Below are 24808 nucleotides of genomic sequence, written 5' to 3'. Positions count from 1 at the left end.
CTGGAAAACCATTTGAGTCATAAAAATAAATATCTTCTTTGACTCAGTAATCTTATTTCTGGGAATTGATCCAAAGAAAACAACTGAAACGAAGGCAAAAGCTACATGAACAGATCATATTCATTGTAGCATGTTTTCTAAGTACAAAAAGTGAGAGGTGGGTACACACAAAAAATCAGAAAACAAATAAATGATGGGCAGGTTCTTAATGAAATATTAAGCTGTCATAAGAGTCCTGAAAGAGACAACACAGAATGCTGTGCGGGGTCTGCATGACTTTCTCTGTGTTCCAGTTAGCAGGAGGGGGACATGGAATTATTCCCTCTCCTACCTGAAAACCCTTTAGAGTAACAATAAAGAAGCCCAAAGAAGAATATTCATAAAATATCTGAGAGGAGAAAAGGTGAGCCAACAGCCAATCAGTAATATTGATAAACATGTAGAATGTGGAAAGTATTGAGACCCCTGCATAAAGAAAAGCAGGGCTAACTCCAGGCTGGACTACACAAGGGAAACGGCATGAGGGGAGGGGCAAGGTGCTCCCTCTGAAGGGTCCCTGAGACCCTCCTGTTGTTGCTTAAATGTGTGGGAACTGAGAGTGGGAAGTGGGGCAGAGACTAACGTCAGGAATTGCAAAACTGTCAGTGGAAGAGTCACCACACACACACACACACACACACACACACTACCTTCCTGGGTGGTACTTTCTTCAGGGCCAAATGAGATGCATAACTTGCGAAGGGTGAGGGCTGCGGTTGCTGGTGTTGACACCCTAAGGTCAAGCCTTTCTCCTTCTTTTAGGGATGGAGACGAGTGGGCCCAGATGTCCTGCCTGCTTCCCAAGTGGCCATTCTATGCTGAACCCTCCAGTCACCACAGCTTCCCCAGGTGAGCAGGCATCACAGTCAGTCTGCCCATGTGAGGGGGAACTCTGTAGAGATAGATGTCAAAGGCTACAGAAGAAACTCTGAGCAGCCTCCATTCTGTCATGAACTAGTCCTTCAACTCCCAAGCATAGGCAGACAACCAAAGGTCACCGGAGGAACACCTGGAGTGTCCCTCAAAAATTTTCTGGGATGAATAAATACTGTTACCAATTGTATATGTCACATAAAAAAACCAAGGACACAGAAAAGATTTTAAAAATCATCTCCTATTAGTAATATCTTTAGAAAGATTCAACAAGATAATGGTTCTAAGAAATAAGAAAAGACTATGATTAGAAGGGATTTAATAATTCTTGGATTGTTTTTTTTTTTTTCTCTTTTAATTTAAAAGCGATAGTTGTTACTGGTTCTTGAAGAAGTTTCTGCTCATGGGGATCTGAGAGTGATTCTCCCTAACTACCTTCTGTACATTCATTTTGCTGGGGCCAGTGGTTTGTCCTGTGACTCAGCTCTCTGATGGATTTAAGAAGAGTGGTTGATTTTCAGTTTGTTTAGCTTCTTTTCTTGTTTTATGGGTGAGACTGAAGACATCAATGAGCCAGAAACCATTTTTGTTCACATTTTTGGAATTTTTAGTAGAATGTACTTCAGAAATAGGAAAATAAAATTCCACTGAAGAGATTAAAGAACTAGACAAAGAAATCTGTCAGATTTTGGACAAAGAGATAAAGAAAGAGGAAATGAAACTAAACGGTCAATCAAGGAGTCAGGAGGAATCTACTCCAAAAAAGGAGAGAATCCAGGAAGTGGTGAGTTAATAAAAGAGAGTAGAATTTGCTGGAACTGAAGAAAGGAGGGCCTCTAGACTAAATTGTGACAATGATGAGACCATGAAAAAGAATTGACATGTAGACACAGCTTTCTGAATTTTTAGCATGCAGAGGATAAAGGGCATATTTAAAGCCTCCAGAGAGAGGGAGGATAAATTTGCATTACTTGGAAAGAACAACATACTGGCACTGGGGGCTGGTTTCTTAACAGCAACAGCGAAGTTGGTGGAACCTTGCCTCAAAGTTCTGGGGGTTCATCACTGGAATCTAGAATTCTGTCATCACAATGTCCACCAATTGAGAAAGTAAGAACTATCGCACTTCATCTGGGATTGTAAATGGAAATATCAATAGCAATAACATAAAACAATGATCCCGGTCATGTACAAGATGGTAAGAATTGCTGGGTCCTGGAGGAAACTGGAGGATGTACAGGCTCTGCCCAGGGGTAGGTACACCCGAGGAAGCACCATGAAACTAAATCTAACAAACAGATGGGCAGGTGACTTCTGACTCATGCTCCTTGTGGCCCAACCTGAAGGAATCAATTGTAAACAGCTGAACAGTGCTGCTATGAACATTGAACTGCGTGTGTCTTTATGAATTAGTTTTTTTTTGTTTTTTGAATATATACCCAGGAATTTCAAATCACGTTTCCAGTACTTTAAAGGCTTCATTTATATTAATTAATAATTAAACAGATTACAGTCATTTATATTACATATATCAATATTATGCTTCATAAGGGAATTTCCCCCCAAAATTATTGACTGTTTTTATATCTTCATACATTGGAAATAACAAAAAATGTTTTAAAAACACTCAATTCCAGAAATTTTATTTAATCAATCTTTTTACTAGTCACTCAATTAACCTAAGAGAATGATTTTTCCCTATGTTGAGATAGGAATAAAAATTGTTGAGAAGTACAGCTGCAAGGATTGGAATATTTACATCTATTCTGGCAGAGTTACAGAAGCAAAGGATTAAAGTGAAAAATGGTATCAAATTACCATCCAGCACTGCCTGGAATGGTAACCAGGATGTCCTTTCTTGCAGAAAAAGACTTCAGTTCACTCCTTTCTCCCACCCTCTTTCTTCCATCTGCATTTAATGTGGCTGCTGAACTCTATTTCCCATAACCTTAGTGGTGATGAATCAAAAGGAAGTAAATATTTGCATTAGTATGGGAACTTTGTAAAAGAAGTACTCGCGGGATCCAGCTGAGGCTCCACTTCCTGGCAGAGAGGCTCCAGGCTCCAAGTGCCCCAGGTTTAAAATGCATGAAGCCCGCACTTGCAATGATATTTGAAAAGGGATTAAACTTTGTCATGAGTCATATGCTTAAGGTCTTTTCAGACAAAGGCTGCTAAAAATAGATGTTAAGAACAATATCTTTCATCTTGTTAATAACTCATTTTAGACAAAGTCCCATTCACTGCATGGAGAGGACCCTCTGACATTCTTATCTAAGACTGGAATTCCAAGCTCATCAGACTTTCCTGAGAAAGTCTATCCACACATGTAAAGGCGCTTTGGTTTGTTCACATTAACACTTAAGTTAGTTTAAGTTATCTATACTTAGGAAAACTCCATTGTCTCTGATTATCATTTGGAAAGTATTAATAGCAACAATTTCACCTTATTAAAAATGTCTAAATGATAACATTTATCAAGGAATAAGAGGCTAAGCGCATTACTCTGCAAATGTGAATTGCTTTTGACTCCAAAACTCCTGGAGGACTAATAATCTAGAAAAAATAAATGAATATGTTTGTCTCAAAAATTCCTGATCTACTATAATTTTATTTATTATTAAAATTTTAGATGATCATTATCCTGCCTTCTACAAGTTTTTATACTTAGAACTCAAAATCACAAATTTTCATATACACAAATGTCCATGTATGCGTTTACATAACATTGCAGCAGTGATCTTGTCTCCCGTTGTGACTCAGAGCTGATACTGTTAAATGTGAATGTGAAATGATGGTTAGATTTTCTGTGTCTTCTTTTGAGCTGTGGGAGTCTGTAGACCATGTTCAGATCCCCAGTGTGTCTTTGACTAAAATAGCAAATGCATTCTGTATTTTGTCCTGAAAATCCTTACAGCAGACAAGCTTCTCTATGTTATGTCTAGAGAAATCAGTTTGTCAGTTCTGACAGGTGGAATGTTCTGATTAGCTCCTCTTGGTAACACCCCACCCCCTCCATAATGGAGAGGCCTGCAGAGGTCTGGGAAGGGCTTGTCTGGCCTGTGTCCTCACATATTTGCAGCCCCAGGGCAGTGGGTGCTGGACCACAGGAAGGAGGGGCAGGGCGCAGGCTGGCAACCTGTCCCCCTGCAGCCTCAGAGCCTCCCAGTGAACAGTTGGGCTTCCTCACAACATGGTAGCCTCATACAGTGGGACATCACATGTGTGACCAGGATCCCAGAAGGCAAGTCCCCAAAGGCACACGCCTTTTCTGCTTTCGAAGCTACTATATCGACTCAGTGACTCAGGTCCCTCTAGACTCAATGCTGGAGAAATAGGCTTCACTTCTGAATGGGAGGGGAGTTGAAGTCACAAGACACAGGAGGACAGGAGACGTTACTGTGGCCATCTTTGGAAAAATACAGTTAACAATGTTTTATGGGAAACATGACTGTTCTCTCAGAAAGGATTAAGCCATTTCCTTCTCTAACATGCATTAGAACCCTAAGTTTCCTCTAAAGTACAGCTGGTATGGTATAGATGATGCTCTCTTAAGTTAAAACCCAGCGTGAGGGAATGGAGGGAGTGACATGTCTCAGGAGCAGAATGTTCAGAAGAGAATATTTCAAATGATAAGATGGCTGCATAGTTGTGAACCTGTCAAAGAGCCATCTGAACCCTCACTGGTTCTGGGAAAGACAACTCAGTGATTAGTGGAAGACAGTGTTTCTTGGCCTCTTCTCTGTTTTAATCAAATGTTTCACTGAGAGCAGCAGAGACAGCCACCGTTCCTTTCAAACCCTGATGATGAATGAAGCCAGGCACAGGAATAATCTCTCTGGCAGAAGCTGCTGGCTCTTCAAAACAGTCTGAGTTCCCTTTAAGCCACCGGAATGAAGACTGGACTACTGTGGTAGGCAGAATCTAAGATGCCCCAAGCCTCCTCCCTGCTGATCCAAGCCTCATAGAATCACCAGGATTGTGAAAATGATGGGTTAGCTCTCCCGTGATTGGATTAGGTTCTACGTACCTTGATTTTAAGACAGAGGATTATCCCAGGTGAACCTCACCTAACCAAGTGAACCCCACCTAACCAAGTGAACCCTTGGAAAGAATTGGGGTTCTCTGAATAAATGTTTGTGGCAGGAGAGAGACCATGAGGGGATTTCCCCAAGGCTTAACGTGAAGATGGAGAGGAGCACCCAGGACGGAATTTGGGGGCTCCAGAGTCGAGAACTGCAGCCAGCTCATGCCAGCAAATAGGTTGGGACCAGATTTTGGCCCTGCTAACAGGTATGTAGTGTAACAGAATCATGTGTTGTTGGGTTTTCCTAAAACTCAGCATTTTACAATTCTTTTTGGTTTGGATACACTTCCCATCCCCCATCTCTAAACCCCTTTATCCAAGATGTACCACTCTTACCTTGAGGAACACAAGTGTGGATTTATTGCTTTGGATCATAAAGTGAGTAGTCACTCAGTGGTGTCCAACTCTTTGTGATCCCATGGACTGTAGCCCACCAGGCTCCTCCATCCATGGAATTCTCTAGGCAAGAATGCTGGAGTGGGTAGCCATTTCCTTCTCCAGTGGATCTTCCCAACCCAGGATTGAACCCAGGTCTCCCGCGTTGCAGGCGGATTCTTTACTGTCTGAGCCACCAGGGAAGCCTTGGATTATAAAGTTCTGATCAAAGATAAATCTACAGCCATGTGCCACTGAGTGAAGATCATCAAAAGTGAGTTTGTTTCCACGATGGAGACGCCTTCTCTAAAGCCGTCCATCACAGAAATAAAACTCTTCCTAAGTGTAATAAGGGGAAACAAATTAGTAACCCAAAATGCTACCCCCACTTCAGTGAGCTCTCTGTGTTTATTGTTATTTTTGGAGCAGCTTTCTTCATGAGGGAAAGAAGTACAAAGGGGGAGCATTGTCAAACTTGTGCGTTTTAATGAGATGATAGTAATCCAATAAGGAAGCAGTTGGATTATGATTCAGAAAACAAATACTATAGAATCTGAAAACTTAAAACATGTATTTTGGTGCTTTGACTTCAAAATGATCTAAAGGTAGAATTCAACTGCAGCTCTGCAGTGTGGGGCTCACAACCCCCTGTAGTTTATCCAGTGTTCTTGAACACTGAGTAACAAACTGTTAGGTGACCCCAGTGAATCATGCAATGTGGAGTTCTGTCCCCTTGTCTGTGTGTAGGTGGGACCTGTGACGTGTCTGTAACCAGGAGAGAATGGTGCAGATGACGAATGCCACTTTCTTGATTAGGTTACTGTGTGTGGTCAAGATGGTGGGGTGTCTTGTTCTTCAGGACTCGGTCTTGGACCAGAGTGAGACCACCTTGGAGAAGAGTGCTACCACACGGCTGGGGACCAGAGGCTGCGCCTCTAGGACTTGAAGCCAGCCTCTACCTGATAGGGAGTTAGAAGCCAGGGACATACGGCAGGAAAGAAAGGAATTCTGCCAACAGTCTGAATGTATGATCAGGGTTCCCTAGAGAAACAGAACCAGTAGGATAGAGAGACATAAGAGGAGATGTACTATGGGAGCTAGCTCACGTCATTTTGGAAGTCCCACTATCCACTATCTGTAAGCTGGAGACCCAGGAAAGCCAGGAACGTAATTCAGCCCAAGTCGGAAGGTCTACAGACCTGGAAGGTGGCAGTGTAACTTCCAGCCTGAGGCCCATGGCCTGGAAAACTGGACCTTGCTGTCCAGAGAAGAAGAAGATGGATGTCCAGTCCCAGCAGACAGCAAGCATGGCCATCCTCTGCCTTATTGCTCCGTGTTTGGGTCACACCTAGCACATTGGGGAGTGTGCTCTTCCTCCCTCAAGTCTACAGATTCAAGCGCTAATCTCTCCCCAAAACACCCTCACAGATATGCCCAGAAATAATGTTTTACAATTTTCCAAGGGATAATTTTGCTTCTTAACTTAGGTCTGCAACTGTTCACTCTCAGGTGAAAATTGCTGGCCATTGCATTTTGTAAAACAACTACCATCGCGAAGGTGCCTGAAGGCCAGAGCCCACTTGCACATCAAATGCTGGCCCACAGCCTCCGTCCGTAGGGCGCTTTCCTGTGGTCAACTTTGGGTCATTGTAGCCACCTCACCCAGCAGCAGAGCAGCCAGACAGGCAGAGCCTGTTATTTTCTTCATCTTTGTTTCTCAGATGCTCTCTTGTGAAGGGATCTCAGGAGAAATGTCAGGAAGATTTCATGGACATTTTGTGCAAATCAGTCAAGAATTTTTAAATGTTCTCTCTCCATGTATATACATGTGTGGAATCTTTCAGTTTTATTCCTCAGTTTCCAGTAAGAATACTTAACTATAGCTTTCACTCTGAGATTTATTTTTAGGCAGTATTAAGTTGCCTTATGATTTTGACATATGACATATAAGTATATGACAATAAGTAAAGAAATAAATAATAAGTAAAAAGAATTTTACTTCTGAAATACCTTTTGGTGTAAATATATATACATTTTACAGGAGGGTCAAATGGGCTCATTTGCAATGTTATCCCGAAGTTCTTTGTGCTTTGTCTCCAAACCCAATGGTTTTTAGACCTTTGTTCTTACTTAGCTGATGGCGCAACATTTTCCATATGAACGTGTTCTATGAAGTCAGCTCAGATTTTATAAGACTTTAATTTATGTACTAAGTATATCTTAACAGGTACTTAAAGTGCGATGGTTGAATTACAGGTAGAAAAAGGGAACAGGCAAATTGCAGTTTAGTATAATAAAGTTTCATATAACCATATCAATATTAGACTTTAAACCAACAGGAAACTAATTTAGGACACTAAATACATACCAGCGTGACATGAGTCATTTCCCCTCCACTAAGGCAGCCCAAACCCTCACTTCCTGTCCTGGGGTATATCTGCACAAACTAGCAGATTTCACATCTCAATTCTGTGTGCCTAAGTTCCTCAAAAAAAAATCTCAGTTCAAGTTTGTTCCTTCAGCGGAATTTTAAATAATTCCAAGAATGAGAGTAACTAACACCAAGTATCAGATAGTAGTAGAACAGTTTCACTTTCAACAATGAAATTAGACACCAGTTAAAATGTGCAGGTATTGTGAAAGGAAAAGTGAAGAAGTATTTGTGCCTTAACAAAATAAAAAGATTTGCACCGAACTAAGACACACAAACAGAGACGCACAGACACATACAGACAGACAGACACACACACAAACACAGCAACACAGAAACAGACACACTGACAAGCACAAACACAGCAACACAGATGTACACACACACAGACACACGTAGACAGGCATAAACATAGCAACATGCAGACACACACGAATATGGCAGCACAGAAGCAGACACAGAGAGACAACACGGCAACAGACACACATGCACAGACAGAAACAAGCACACACACGTGTGCAAACAGTAACACAGACATATATGTATATATACATAGGCACACAGAAACAGACGCACACACGCTATGATGATGAATGCCCCTCCACTTCCATTTCATGATAACACTAAGAACCTGATACTTTCTTCAACACATTAGCCCATTTTATGCTCAAAAGTGAAAGGAAAAAATTGCCATGCTTTTGAGACTCTAACACCTTTTCATTTCAGCCTTAATGAACTGCCTGCTCTGCCCTCTCGTTTCCTTCCAGGCAAGGATCCTGTCATGTTCAGGTATTTCCCCACCAGTTAGACCTTTCTTCTTCTGCATGACGTATCACACCATTGGCTTGTGAGCGTCGTATATTGATGGCACATGGCACATAACTACACAGGCTCCTTTAGGGCCACTTACAAGGAGGTTTTCCAGAGAACGAGTTTGGACACCAACCAGAGTGATCACAGCTCGTCTGTGGACCAACCTTAGCTGGATATCAGTTACACGATATGCTACATTTGTGAACCTGGTAGGCAGAAATGAGTTCAGTGTTTTCAAATAATAATTAAGGCACAAATATTCATTAATCATCTATTGTAGGGTCTAAGAATGAAAGAACGCAAAGATGAGTGGTCTATGTCCCTCCTCCAAGGAGTTTAATTATTAACCGGACTGAAAAGACATGTACTTCTTTTGCAACCCTATGATGAAAACATTGTGAAAAAGCATGGACTAAATCATCAGATGGTCAGGAGAAATAACTCACTGCTAAAAAATTCAGAAACTACAGAACGATGGCAAAGATGTTTTCTCACAAAGCTATTCGGTAGTTTAAATGTTTTAAATGTGGCATGTGGGCACCTTTTAGAAAAGTTTCAAAATATCAAATTTGATTCTGAGCCTGGACGGATTTGATAACCTTGTGGAACACATAACGATTCTTGCTTTGTTAAGGAAATAGAAGGCATTTGCAATGCCATGTTGCTCCGGCACCATCTCTACTGAAACACCTCCTTCTACTGTCCCAGTACATCCATGCCTGGATTCACCCATGGGAAAAGGCAGGACTGCTGCATCAATGGCTGTGCTGAATGACATTGCTCTCCTTTGTCTAAAATGTCCACAGCGCCTAAGCCAGGAAACCTGCTGCTTGTTACCAGCCAGACCAAAGAAGTTGTTTTCCTCAGGCCCATGTGTGCAATCTCAAAATTCAGTTTGAAGACAAACATTTCTTTTTCTCATTACATTATTATTTAGAAAAACTTACTATATTGTAAGTAACTGCCCAATTGTCCACTTCCCTCATTAGACAACAATGTCTCTAAAGTCAGTCACTGTGGTTTATTCACCATTGTTTCCCTGAAATAAAAATTATTTTGAGCCTATTTCATGTCATTCACAAAAATGAATTCCAGATGGGTTACAGATACAAATGTGAAAGGAAAACAAAAAAACCCTAAAAGAAAATGTGAGGATATCTTCATGCCCTTGGGAGTGAGTAAAGAGTTCTTAAAAAGAAGATCTGAATATAAAGGGAAAATTTGTAAACTTGCCCTCATATGATTAAGAACTTTCATCAAAAGATGCCATTAGCAGAATGAAAGAGCAAGCCACAGACTAGGAGAAGATATTTGCAATTCAAATGGCACCAAGGATTTATGTCCAGAATATATAAAGAAGTTCTACAAATCAATAAAAAAGACAGACAATCCCATGGAAATACACTCCAGAGAACTGAACAGCCACTTCACAAAAGAGGTTCTACAAACAGCCAATAAATATATGAAAAAGTGTCCACCTCATTAATCACAAAGAAATGCAGCTTAGAGCCAACGAGATCCCACCAGGCACCAGCCAACTGAAGTGGCTGGAATGCGGGTTGGGGAGCAGGCAGACCAGCTTGTACTCTCAGCCACTGCTGATGGAAGGAAATACCCACGGGTGAAACTGCTCTGTGGTTGCATTCTGAAACAGGACATAAACAGAGGGTGTCACCAGCAATTCTGCTCCTAGGAACGTATCCCACCAAAATGAGGACACACGTTCACCCAGAGATACATCCAAGAATCTTTACATCGGAACTCTTCATGACAATTCCAAGGGCCAACCAACACATTTAGGAGGGATAAAAGGATTGTGGTTTATTCAAACGCTGGGAAAGCTTCCTAACAATTTTGAAATGCAGAGAGTCATCTCACGTGTTAAAGTCCAGATAACAGAAGCCTTTGGGGGAGGGCAGGGACCTGGGGCTGAGGGTGGTGTTTTATTTCCTGATCTGCATGGGGGTGACACGGATGCATTTGCTTTGGCAGAATTTTTCACTTCGTGTACGTCAGTTGTACACATTTTTATGACTAACTTGTCCACTTTTCAGTATGGGAGCTATACTGTGGCAAATTTCACTAAAATTATTTGCTTGTGCTCAATGGCAATTAAAATTCTAAAATTATTTTCTAAATCAGTGGTTCCCAACCTTTTCGTGGAAGACAATTTTTCCACAGATGGGAGCAGAGGCATGGTTTCAGGATGATTCAAGTGTCTTATATTTATTGTGCACTTTATTTCTATTATTATTGCATCAGCTCCACCTCAGATCATCAGGCATTAGATCCCAGAGGTTGGGGACCCCGTTCTAAATAAAGAAATGGCAATGCCATGAGAAACCAACTGATTTGGATGTGATGAACAAGAAAGAAGAGTAAGAGCTTGGTGAGGTCACACATTCCCCATCACTCTGGAGAGATGGAACGGGGGTTCCATGCTGGTTAGACGGAGCAGTCTGAGTTTTTTTGCCCCATCATAGATCCTTTTCATAATGATGTGTTTATAAGACTTCTTCTGCTTCTTCCATGCCTGTTAAAGATGCTGACATTAAGAGGCTGCATTGAAGTAGGAAGAGGAGCTCTGGGATGCAAGGGTGACTGTGGGCTATAGTGGGCCTGTGACCTCACAATGTTTACCAGCCACTGTTCACCTCGGTCATTCATCTGCCAAGTGCTTGGAGCCATCTCAGCTATGAAAACTGCCATATGGGCCCCAACTCTATTCTTTTTTCTGTTCATCATATTTGATTAATATCATTTGAAATATCATTAAGTAATTTTAATGCAGGTGTGTGGATCCGAAGCTACTCTAGAGCTTTCCTGACATAAACATTGACAAATTACGTGCGATTTTAAGTTTGCGCAAGTGATTAATCTGCTCTTCTGTGGTTGAAATTAATTATTACTTTCATATTTACATGACTCATTCTGATATGTCCGATCATTAACACGCTACCATTTGCCCCGTATCATTTTTAAACACAATATTGTATATTTAATGTACAACGAGGACAAAGAACAAGAGGGAATCAGATCGGAACTTTCATATTAGGTGATGTTATTAAAATTTTTATGTATTCTGTCTTCATAGAAGCTTAATGGGATAGTATCATCACTATAATTAAGTGGACTGGTATATACTTTCCCCCAGTTTATCTGTAAGTGCTAGCATGATTTACTTATGAAAAATATATTTGGAAATTTCCACTTCCTCTTACAAGCTCTCTTATGGGAGTAAGTACAGAGGAGGCTTTTAGAAGGTCGCACGTATTCAGTAGGAAAATTCAGGGACCGGAGGGCTGACAGCCAACCTCGCAGGACCTGTTTGTGACTTCCTGCTGGTGGGAGGACTCACCTGCACCAGGTCAGACAGGTGGGTGTTCATCTTGCTTTCCAAGGAATGAGGCTCTGTAACTTGGGAACAATCTATGATGCTGGGGCACCTTTATCATTTGAGAACACATAGTAAAAATAACTTCAGTCCAAGCTAGAGCAAAAGCGTCCATTTATCAGGAGCCTATGCGGTCCTGAGCATTGTTTAGGTTCTCTACTTACACTGTCTTATATTTATTGTCATTTCCTTCTTATAGTCAACAAAACGGAGGCTTATGTCGCCTAAGGCTGGAGCTGGACTGGGTCTGCATGCTGGTGAGGAAAGTGAGATCTGCGTGTGGTGAGAATGTGAGTGATGAGAATAAAACTTAATATACTCATGTAAATGTCCTTGCTTTGGGGGCGGGGGCAGGAAATTGTATGCATTGTTGCCTGCCTTGGCAGATACAGGTAGGCAGACTCTATATTGAGTGACTTCTAGCTGTTTTAGGTTAAAGCTGATCCTTCAGGGGTTCCTGCTGAAGGGTGTCAGTTCTTGTTTTCTGCAGCTACGCTTGGGCATAGTAGAAAGGCACGGAGTGTCCCGTGAGACACTGATGGACATGGACAGCCTTGCAGGTGGATTGCTGAAGAACAATTATTAAATGATACCAGCTGGATTTTCACTGTTATTCCCTGCATCTGTGTATTCGGTTCGGCTAATGTACGTTGCCATGTTGCTTCAGGTCCAAGGATCCTTTCCTTGGCGTCACTGAGTCCACCAACAAGTCTGTTAAGTGCGTTCTTCACCTGTGGTATCCTGGAACTCACACTTTTTGGGTCAGCATGGTATTTGACCCTTTCTTACAATTTCCATCTCTGCTGAAACCCACCATCCCTTCACGTCCATGGTCTGTCTTTTCCACCAGAGCCTGTAACTCACGAGTCACCATTATTTAAAGATACCGTCTGAGGGTGACAACAGCGGGGCCACTGGAGTCTATTCTGCTGGCCCTGTTGTCTCATGAAGATGGCCTGTGTCTTTTTTCCTTGCCTTTTCCCCATTACTTTTAAATGAATGCTTGCTATTAGGTGTGGAGAGTTGGACTGAGACCTGGCGTGCCCCTTCTGCTGAGCTGTTGAGATGGGAGGCTGAGTCATCCTCAGCTCTAGGAGCTGGGCTGTGTTGGTCCAGGTGTTGTTCTGGCCCCTTCTGACCAGTAGCTCTGAATTCCTCCAGCATTCCCCTGAGCTGAGGCTGGACCAGTGGACAGAGCTTTCTGTGGTCCAGCTGCACCCCCAGCATCCAGGTTTCCTGGTGTTTCTGAGCAGGGATGGTCCTCTCTGGGCTCTCACGCTGTCTGGTAGTAGATCGCACTGCTTGTGAACAGTTAGTTTTCTGATTTCCTCTAAGTTCTCATTATTAAACTAAAAAAACCCTAATGGCTTTTATATTTTACCTTATATTCATTCACCTTACTGAATTCTTCTACTAATTCCAATTGTTTAGAAAGAGCTTTTTGGATTTTCTAGTTACAGAATCATCTCATAAAAAAGGAGGTATTTTTATCTTTTGAAAACACCACACGACTTATTAAATACTTTAATTACAGTGACTAGATCCTTGAAGACAATATTTAATTATAATTGTAATAGTAAGGATACATCTCTAATGTCTAACTTTAATTAAAATAGATTCTGCATTTTACCCTTTAAAATAATAATTCCAACTGTTTTGTGTAAATAGTTATTATTGTACTTACACAGTTCACATATACTCTTCTTTTTTCAAACAAAGTCAAAGAGGAATGGTTAAAGAGAACTGGTATTTAACAAGTTTTAACACTATGTAAATTTTCTCTTTTATGTCTGCATGATGGAACCCACATGACCGAGCAGTGATTCATCTTTGTGCCGGCTCCATGCCCACACTTGCCCGGCTAAATGTAGCTGAAGAATAATAAATGCACCTGAGATGAATTCTCCCTTACCTTTCCAGGTGGCTCAGTGGTAAAGAATCCGTTTGCCAATGCAGGAGATGTGAGTTCAGTCCCTGGGTGGGGAAGCTCCCCTGGAGAAGGAAATGGCAACTCACTCCAGTGTTCTTGCCTGGGAAATCTGATGGACAGAGGAGCCTGGTGGGCTACAGTCCATGGAACCGTGGAGTGGGACACAGCTGAGCACACTCACACAGACCACCACCATCCTGGATTCCCAGAGTCCTCTCACTCTCCCCCTCCCCTTCTCTTCCCCCTCTCAAACTCTCACCCTCTTCCTCCATTCTCACCCTGGTGGATTGTATCCCTTTGGGTCTCTCTCAGGAGCGGGATGCCATCCGAGGAGGGTGTCCACCTCTCACGCGGACCACCTACAAGCATCTCCATGTCCTCCTGTCAAGATCAGCGAAGCCGCCTCCCCTCTGGCACGTGTCTTAGACCCCTCGCCCCAGTTGGTCCAGGGACTTGCTCTAGGAATGCTTCCTCTTTTTTCTCATTAATTAATCTTCCCTATCTATATGTAAACATGCTGTTATCTGATCATAAACAGATAAAAATCTCTATTTTCCTGTCTCAGTATTGCCTCACTTTCTCCATTCCTTAAAGTAAAGCTCTCCTGAGTTGTCTAAACTGCCTTTCTCCATTTCACACCTCCCTCTGAGCAGGTCTCTGACCTCCAGGGTTCCACTAAGACAACTCTTATCTTAGATTCCCCCTTACCTATTTAAACCATCTTGGAAATCTCCTCCAGCTTTAGGTTACCAGGGGTAGCTCAAGACTACAAAACTGCCATTTCCAGCCAGGAAAGTCCCTCCAGGGGCTTCTTAAAAGACATACTCATTATTGTCTCTGATGCCCAGTTACCTCCCTGACCACATCATCTTCATACTCTCCCCAGGGGTTGTTTTTATCCAGACCCATGTCTCCATGTTGCCCCTGAGGCTTTACCCTGGCTTCACCCTCTGAGTCAGGCTCCCCACCCATCTCCTCGGTCACATACACCTGGTCTGGTCTTGACTAGCAACTGGCGAGTTTCCTTCTCTGACAAATCTAAATAGACCTCTCTGTCTACATCCTGTCTTTAATTCTCCTCCATTTTCACTTACTACCATCTAACATCATAGGTATATATCGTCTATTCATTTTGTTTGTTGTCGTGAGACAGGTTAGATGCTCATCTAAAAAAAAAGTTCACAAATTAGGAAAATAATGCAGGAATACATTTCTAATACTTCAATAAGTTTTTTTTCTGTCTTCATAAATCAGACCCATTTATGATTTTCCTATATTGTTCTATTTTATCAGAATTTTGAAAGAGTTATGGTACCTTTGGGAAGTGAATTGGGAGGCCTTTCATCTCTGTTCTGAGGCCTGGGATAATTTAACTTTGAGAAGCCTCTCTCTTGAAGGTTATATAAATTCATGTTACATAAAACTCAGCTGGGACTCCATCTGTCCTTGGTGTCTTTTTCAATGGTAGATCTTTAAGTGTCTTTTTCTAAACTCTCTTATGGTAACTGATGTATTTAAGTTTCCCCTTCCTTTCTTTTTGGGTGAATTTTGGCAATATATATTTTGCTGGGAAGTCATCCATTTCCTCTAAATTTTCAAATGTCTTGTCAGAAAGTTTCATATATACATATATTTTTATGACTGCTTTAATCACTTCTACCTCTATAGTTATAGTTATTTCTTGTTTCTCTCTCCTAGCTTGGTGCATTTTTTGCCTTCTCTTTCTGCTTTAAACAAGCTCATGAAGCATTCATATAAATAAACTGACTCAGATTTGAATTTTAAAATTTCTGCTACCTTTAAAAATTTTCCCCAGTTTTAGCTTTTGTAATGAATTTTTTTCCTCTTTGTTTTGGGTTTAAATTATTTTATATATTCATAGGATGAGCACAACTCTATTCTTTAAATTTCTTTGTAAATAATGACGATATTTCATGTCAATTTTTTTCTTTTTCTGAAAACTACTTTCATTCTGTCCCACAGGTTTAGCTGTGAAGATAGTTCCTCTTCATAACTTTTTACATCCTTGTAATTTTCCTTTTGATTTTCTCTTTGTCCAAGAGTTATCTGTCTAGGAATGGTCTCCTTAATCCCCCAGGGATTCTGATTATTGGTCCCTTTATATTATTAATTATTTCTGATCTTATTAGTTCATGTTCACAGAATAAACTCAATAAAGTTTTTTTTTTTTTTTTTTAATGTACTTAGGCATTCTTTTGAGCTAAGAAAGTAATTTATTTTATAAATGTTCCATGAACATGGGCATTAAAAAAAATCTTTTTAAGGAATATGAGATTTCATATATACCAATTAAACCATACATACTTATTTTACTATTTAGTTATTTCATAGAATTATTTTTGTCTTTTAAATCTGTCCAAGTCTCAAAGAAGCAGTTTAAAATATCTCACTCAAATGATAATATTAACAGTTTAATTTTTGCTTTATTTGCTTAGGTTTGTATGGTTTGGTACATATGAAAAACAGAAAATTCCTCTTTATTTCTTTGTGTTTTTAATTCTAAAGTTAACATTTTCCTAGACTGTAGTTCTAACTTTCATTTTTGTTTCCATTTGTAGAATATCTGTTTATTGCCCACCCAGAGCTCGCTATTATAATGCATTTGCTATTTGGTGTCAGTATTTCCCCAAGAATTCTTCCATATGGAGTGTGAGGCTGGGGTATTTTTTTCCAAATAACCACATATTCACATTTTGAATATGGTTTTGAATAATGGTGGATATTTCTCAGATATTATATAAAGATGTTATTCTAGTATCATCTAGAATCCCTTTGATCAGTAGGTTTAGGATGCTTTAATGTCTTCTCATATTTATTTCTGTTTATTTCTTACAACTCATGATTTTCCTTATCTGAGGCATATCTGGGAAACTTTTCAAAGTCCATTAATGTCTTCTTTTCCTTCTAGAACTCCTGTTTTTCTCTCAGTCTTCTTTAGGATTACTTTCCTCTACTGCCTGTGATTCCATCTCTACAATTTTGAAACATCTTTTATAAAAAAGAGTGAAATAATGCCATTTGCAAAAACAATGGATGGGCCTAGAGACTGTCAGGCTAAATGAAGGAAGTCAGAAAGAAAAAGACAAATACCATGGGATGTCACTTTTGCATGGGGGCTTTCCAGGTGGCACAGTGGTAACAAATCTGCTTGCCAACACAGGAGTCTTGAGGGACATGGATTCAATCCCTGGGTTGGGGAGATCCCCTGGAAAAGGAAAGGACAACCCAATCCAGTGTTCTGTACTGGAGAATCCCATGGACAGAGGAGCCTGGTGGGCTACTGTCCATGGGATCACAAAGAGTCAGACAGGACTAAAGCAACTCAGTACATCACTTGCATGTGGAATCTACATATGACAAAACATATGAAACAGAAAGAGACTCACAGACATAGGAAACAGACTTGTGGTTGCCAAGGGGGAGGGATGGATTGGGAGTTTGGAATTAGCAGATGCAGATACACAACAAGTCCCACAGTAGAACACAGGGAGCTGTATTCAATAGCCTATGGTAAACTACAATGGAAAAATATGAAGAAGAATATATATATATATATATGTATATGTATAACTGAATTACTTTGTTGTACAGAGGAAATAAGCATAATATTGTAAATCAACTATACTTCAATGAAATAAATTTTAAAAAATTAAGGCAATAGCATATGTTCTGAGTACACTGGTTGGCTCAGACTGCACCTGAGTCAATGGGATCATATCTCTATCTTCCAAGCAGAGCGGGCAGGAAGAATTAAGTGAAGGCAATCGGTCTGGGATGATTTTAGAGCTTCCTAGGTGCTGAGCCACTGCTTCTGGGACTTTTCCTAAGAAGCAAACCCGCAAGAGAGGTGGATTATGCAGTTATTATCTGAGAAGGAGGAGCTCAATCTTTTAACAAAATATGGCAGAGGAGACATTCTATGGAGACCATCTGAAACATGGCTTAGAATCGTCTGCTGGGACAGCTTCTGAGGAGCTGATTGAAAGCAAAGAAATGATCCATTTTTAAAGGACTTGTAGATCAGTAGCAGACTTTGAAGTGGGTGGGACTGAAATGAAATAGTGGAGATAAATCATAAGTGAACTCAGCCCTGGCAGGAACAAGATCTTGAAGATGAGAAGCTGTACTATTAACAGCAGGTCAGAAGATGGAAAAAAATAAAAAAGCACGTGAAGACTCCCACGTGTCCAGCCTGCCGACATGAAACCTGCTAGCTCACTGTCTGGATGGTTTGCGTTCTCCTGTTTTGCACAAGGTACGCTTACGAAAACACGAGAGTCTTCGAGGGCTCTCGTTTCTCAGGAGACACTGCTTTTCTTCCTCTCAGAACACTCTTCAAGTTCCTCACACCTTCTGGGCTCTGGGGAAATTTACCATCACACGGCTCTTATTCCAAGCACCCTAATTTTAGGCGAATGGTTGTCTTTGTAGGTTCTCCTCTTCAGGGTGTGGGGTAAAATGTGATCGCCAGCCCTGTGGGGACCTGACCTCAGACTCACTGGACTTGGTGTGACCTCAGAGTGGTGCTGATTGTGGGCTTCTCATCCTGAAACGCTGCTCACACTCAGCTGTCTGACCTCTTGCATCTTCCTGACTTGCTATATTTTTTTAATTAACTTTAAAAGAAGTTTTAAATACCTAATATCCCTGATAGCTCAGTTGGTAAAGAATCCACCTGCAATGCAGGAGACCTGGGTTCGATCCCTGGGTTGGGAAGATCCCCTGGAGAAGGAAAAGGCTACCCACTCCAGTACTCTGGCCTGGAGAATTCCATGGACTATAAAGTCCGTGGGGTCACAAAGAGTGAGACATGACTGAGAGGCTTTCACTTTCAGCAGTATTCCTAATATTATTCATATTTTACAGAAGGATTAGTTAGGAACCCCATCTGTCTTCACTTACCTAATTTACCAACTGTGAATAAGGCAAAAATCTCTCACTTTTTTAAAGTAAAAATCTAAGAATCTCAACGACAAGGCAGCATCCTCACCTCTCACCTTGTCTTCTTATTACCTGTGACATGAACACTTGTGTCTTTGTTCTCTTTGGTGCTTTGTATGGACTACCACTTCTGCACTTTGTTCGTCATGTTGCCATTCTGATCTCCATTCCACTCAACCCGACTCTCTGTGCGTCTGGCAGCCTGCCCCTCCTCCAGCAAAACTGGAAAAGGCGCCCTAATTCTTGGCCTGATCAAGAGCTGTCCTCACTCCATGGGGCCCTCCCTCCCAGCTGGGAGCCATATTGAACCCACAGCTCTGCAATCCTCTCACGGTGACACCATGGCTTCAGAGCATGAAACTCTTATCCAGTTTCCTCACTAGACTGCAACCTGCCTGAGGACAGGCACCATAGCCTGGTTTATCTGTAGATTCTTGGTAGCATCCTCAGTTTGATACATAAAAAGTATCTTCTGTATCCATTGAACACATCTCTAGTATTAAATGGTCCTGCCTTTGACTTGAGATTACATCTTCTTTTCCCTTTTGTCTCATGAGGAGCCTACATGTTTTCCTGAGGGCTCACAACAGAGCAGTCACATCCCATTCATTTTGATTTGTATCTCGCTTTTGGAGATTGCCACCCAGATTCTAGGTTCACGAATATTCAGTGACTATAAAAAATAAAGTGTCTTCATTTGCAGACGGGGTCAACTGAAAAATTGGGCTTCCCTGGTGGCTCAGACGGTAAAGAATCTGCCTTCCAACACAAGAGACCCAGGTTCAATCGCTGGGTTAGGACAATATCTTGAAGAAGGGAATGGCTACCCACTCTAGTATTCTTGCCTGGAGAATCCCATGGACAGAGGAGCCTGGTGGGCTACAGTCCATGGGACTGCAAAGAGTCAGACATAACTGAGTGACTAACACTTTCACTTAACTAGAAAATTAGTCTTCAACTTGAAACTTCGATTATGTACATAAAATCTGCATACCCTCTTAATTAAGCATTTCAGTCAACTGAAGTTAAATTTAATAATGATTTAGTATCTTTAAATTGCAGCAGGAAAAAGTAATTGTGTTAATAATTAGAAAGTTGAGCATGGACTTTTTTTTTTCAACAGAGTTGCCTTCATAGTATTGTATTTCACTTCATTTTAGTAAAGCAGTGTTCATGCAAATGGGAAATGATGTATTTCCTTGAGGCCTGACTTATGATGCAATAAAAAAATGTGGCATTTTTGTAAAGACACTGAAATTACAATTTTACTGATAGCTTTAGAATAAGACGAGGGAACACTCTAAAAACATCGAGCATTTCCTGTTTGAGCTTTCCCATCAGCTGATATGACATATACATGAAGTCATCAGAATTCAAGAGACCAGACGAAGGATACGGGAAGTGTGTTTCCTGCTGTAGGTGCTCTGCACACCAGCTGTGTGTCTGTCCTGCACACCCTACCTGGCCTGCCCGCTACTTGCCAGCTCCACATTCAAGTGGCCGTCTCTCCCAAGTGAGTGCAGAGACAGGGTTGACCTTCAGGAGCCCACGCTTCCTCTGGCTCTCAGCCTGAGTCCTCACGGCGAAGGGCTGGGTGGCTCCTGACTTCTATCTTCTCATCCTCTCTGCTAGAATAGAGCGGGGAAAGTGACAGGGGCTGGGGTACCCAGGACTTAGGATGCTATGTATAATACATCACAGAGTTTGGTCTTGCCCAGTTTATGTGGTCCAACATGTAGGTCTGCATAACTCAGAGCTGAAGAGGAGTTGAACTGTACGGTGAGCTTCAGGTCACTGTGTATATCACTTAGGATTCATATCCAGGTGAGTCATCTGGAGGACACAGCAAAAACACAAGAATAAGGGGATGTAAAAATAGGCCCAAAGGGGACTTCCCTGATGACCTAATGGCTAAGACTCCGATCCCAATAAAAGGGGACTGGGTTCGATCCCTGATCAGGGAAATAGATTCCACATGCTGCAACTAAGACCCAGCACAGCCAAACAAATAAATATTTAAGAAAAGAAAATAGACCCAAGGTGAACCTAAAGATCAGCTAGCACTATGCCTGGGTAGAGCAGCAAATAGAGCTTTTGTCACGTGACAGGAGAATCACATGTCTAACTGGATCCGTTCCTCTGAGCAGGAGGAGACAGAAGGGCATCTGGAGGGCTGGGGAGAGTCCAAGGAAAAGCAGAGGGAGGTGAGGGCACCAGGGAAGCTGTGAGCATTTCTGTCCTGACATGGGAAGCCTCCACTCTCTGCCCCATTCCAGGCAAACATCTACCTGCCCCATTCCAGGATCTTCCTCAGGGAGACCTCTGTACACCAACAGCCTACACAAATCAGGACCCTGGCTGAATTTTTGCATGTTGAATCTGAAATGTAGAAACATTCCTTTCACACTTCACTGACCACTTGAAAGATATTGATCAGAATGTCTCATTTTTAAAAAAAGGAAGGGTTTTCAATTAGTCTTCCAGTCACTGTATTATTAACATGACAGTGGTAGTCTCTCAGTCGCGTCTAACTCTTTGAGACCCCATGGACTGTAGCCCACCAGGCTCCTCTGTCCGTGGAATTCTCTAGGCAAGAATGCTGGAGTGGATAGCCATGCTCCTCTCCAGGGGATCTTCCCAACCTAGGGACTGAACCCAGGTTCCTGCATTATGAGCAGATTCTTTACTGTCTGAGCCACCAGGGAAGCCCATATTATTAACATGGTCTTCATGAAATCTGTCTCCTTTAGGCTGCAAAGATGTCAGTTTGATTACTTTAAAAACAATTAAGATGAGTTGCAATTTTTATCAGTCTTGGAGCCATATATGGATTGATGAATGTTCTCAAGTCATCATACTTTAAAATGCAACCAAACAGGTAATTATCATATACCATTAGATATAATTATACGTGCTAATCTCCATAAAATCCTCCAAGTTAATATCACATATTAGCAGTTAATCATATAGTTTAAATGGGTCCATGATGCATTTTTATGAACTGTCTCATCTGCATCAGTAAAGAATTCACAGAGCAAGGGAGAAAGGGAGGTAAATGGATGTCCCATGGAGAGGCTGGAATTTGAAATGTGCTCCCCTCCTACAAGAAAGCAGAGCTCCCGGGACTGCCAGCTCAGAGGACTACCTCACAGCCCCCTTCCCGTGTTTCTTGTCTCCTTCCCCTCCACCCCACCCCTGAATAGCCAACAGCAAAGACATAAAGAAGTGTTCCTCAGGTGGTTTCCTTTGACTTAAGAGCCCTGGTCATGCACCAATGCTCAACCCCATGACATAACCTTTCCTTGGTTCCTAAGAATTATAAATCAGTCCATCCACGAGTTCCCTGGAAGGAGGCTCCTTTCTTTGCTTTAACACTTGTTGTCTTGCATCTCCTCCATTGAACTGTGATGTCCTTGAATGTCTTTTCACTGCCTCTGGCTGTCCAGGTATTTCCTAGTACTTCTCAGAACACTTGCCTCTCAGTGGGGAGAAGTGGCCATCTCTGGCCAATATGCTCGGAACGAAGTCACCTATAGCCTGCAGTCCAGAAGGGTGGCTTTGGTCTGGTCATGCATTTTCTTAACCAGCCAGGCCACCCTGCTTTTGGGGACTTGTGGTCCAGGAGGTGGAGCCGCAGGATGTGGGAGCTTCCATCAGACTTGTTTCTCAAGTCATGGTACTATCCAGCTGAGGTGGGCAGGAGTGAAGCCTAGACCATCAAGCCTCTCCAATTTGGGGTTGAACCCAGATTGTCAAGCCTCTCCATGTCAGGGTTCATTCCACAGCATAGAGTGATCTCTGCCATCAGGACACAGCACACTGTCTCACGACTCTGGTCTTTTATCTACCAAAGTGACACAGGACCACATTTCATGAAGAAGCAGCACTGTAAAGACTCATCCGCGAGCCCAGTAGCTTCGTACATGAGCTGTTCGTCTGGAATTCTTTGCCTTCCTTCCCTGTTGGCATCCTCAAGCACAGAGTGAACACGAGCATCAGGGGTGGACTGTCCTGAAAACCTGACAGTGAGACGCGGGCTCCAGCAGCTCTGGGCGTCTCCTGTCTTGCTCCTGCTGGTAGACCTCAGACGGTCTAGTGAATTATCTTCAGGGGCCTCCCAGGGACACAGCAATCAGGAAAATGTTGTAAAGATGAAATGATGGGTGTGACCACACAGGCCTGGGATGTGTGAGTGACATTAGCTATAGCGATTTGGCAGCAGGTTCACCGATGGTACCTGTGAATTGTGGATGTGAAACCCCGGGATGGTGGGGAGGTGGGATTGGATACAGACCCTGGGACCCTCAGGTGGGGGTGTCCTGAGTAGGCGATGCTTCAAGGGGCTGCTCACATGATCCTGAGAGCTTCTCCCATGTTTGGAGGTGTCATGTGTCTGAGTCCCTCTAGAGGGAAGGCCACCTGATGCAAAGAACTGACTCATTGGAAAAGACCCTCATCCTGGGAAAGACTGAAGGCAGGAGGAGAAGGGGATGACAGAGGATGAGATGGTTGGATGGCATCACCGACTCAATAGACATGAGTTTGAGCAAGCTCCGGGAGTTGGTGATGGACAGGGAGACCTGGCGTGCTACAGTCCACTGGGTCGCAAAGAGTCAGACACGACTGAGCAACTGAACTGAACTGAGGGGCAAGGCCACTGACAGCAAGGAATAGATTAATTATCTTGTCTGTAATTTGCCACAGGCGCTAGGAGAGTCTGACTAAAGAAATCTCTAAGTTTTCTTTAGGCAGTGAAAATAGAATGAATTCATAAACAATCTTTTTTTTTGATCCCAAGGTGATCTTCCAGCATGGCTTGATTTAATCTGCCTGCTCATCTCATTCCGGAGGCTGAGCAGGTGGAGCAGGCAGCTCCAGCTCTCTATCTGCTTCTGAACCATATCATGTCTGGCTCTGCACAGGGCAAGATTGTACGCTCTTGGCGCATGCTGAGAAAAACATCAGGAAACTGCCTGCAGGGAAGAGGGGACTCAGCAAAGTGACACATGACCTCACGGAGGGCTGTTAACCAAGTGTCCTTGGTGAGGAAATGTTTGACTTTGCCCAGAAACCAGATTTTAGTGTTTCAAGTTTTGCTTAAGAGAGTAGGGCTGGGACTTGTAGCTGAAATAAAGTCCAAGTTTTTAACGAAAACTTTTTTTTTTTTTTTCCCTCCTGAAGCTAGAAGAGTGGTAAGGTGTGACAGTGACCTGACTAGTCTCTGGCTAAGTGGATGAATTAGAAGTCAGAGAGCATGTCAAAGAGGCATGGCTGTGGAGAGAGATGGAAGTCAGAGATGTCACTTGAAATGGGCTTGTCTTTATAGAACAATTTAAAGCAGCCTGTTTCTTAGATTGCAAAAGCTACTGAGGGACTTCCCTGGTGGTCCAGTGGTAAAAGAGTCTGCCTGCCAATGCAGGGGACACAGGTTCAATCCCTGATCTGGGAAGATCCCACATGCCTTGGAGCAACTAAGCTTGTGCACCACAACTACTGCATCTGTGCTCCACTGAGGCACAACTGCTGAGCCCCTGTTCCGAAGCTACTGAAGCCCGGGAGCCCTAGGGCCTGTGCTCCACAGCAAGAGAAGCCACCGCAATGAGAAGCCCACACACTGCAGTTAGAGAGTAGCCTTCGCTCGCTGCAATTAGAGAAAGCCTGTGTGCAGCAACAAAGACCCAGCATGCCAACATAAATAAAGAAACATATTTTAAAAAGCCAATGAGCTCAGTGGTGACACTGTTTCCATCACGGATTATCAGGAAGCAGAGACACCAGGGCAAAGCAGAACCAGGGTGGAAGCCAGCCTTTCTCTCTCTTCTGCTATGTGCCTAGGACTTGAACTTATCTAGACTCAGGTCTTTCTGTTCTAGATGATTCTAGAGGGCTTTCATGTCTATTAAT

General features: G+C 42.3%; 1 long non-coding RNA gene across 2 annotated transcripts; it reads left to right on the top strand.

Moving 5' to 3' along the window:
* Window positions 1-11862: 11862 nt before the first annotated feature.
* Window positions 11863-24289, top strand: LOC104986004. 2 transcript variants are annotated; one of them, XR_824985.1, is made up of 3 exons: window positions 11863-11994; window positions 12212-12302; window positions 23827-24289. It is a non-coding gene; the product is annotated as an uncharacterized LOC104986004 (long non-coding RNA). The 2 variants fall into 2 exon arrangements; XR_824984.1 differs by lacking the exon at window positions 23827-24289 and adding an exon at window positions 13833-13941.
* Window positions 24290-24808: the final 519 nt, after the last annotated feature.

This window comes from Bison bison, unplaced genomic scaffold (assembly GCF_000754665.1).
Source record: "Bison bison bison isolate TAMUID 2011002044 unplaced genomic scaffold, Bison_UMD1.0 scf7180017864063, whole genome shotgun sequence".
NCBI lineage: Eukaryota > Metazoa > Chordata > Mammalia > Artiodactyla > Bovidae > Bison > Bison bison.
Note: the sequence above shows the minus strand (reverse complement) of the source record. Positions and strands in the feature narration are given on the sequence as shown.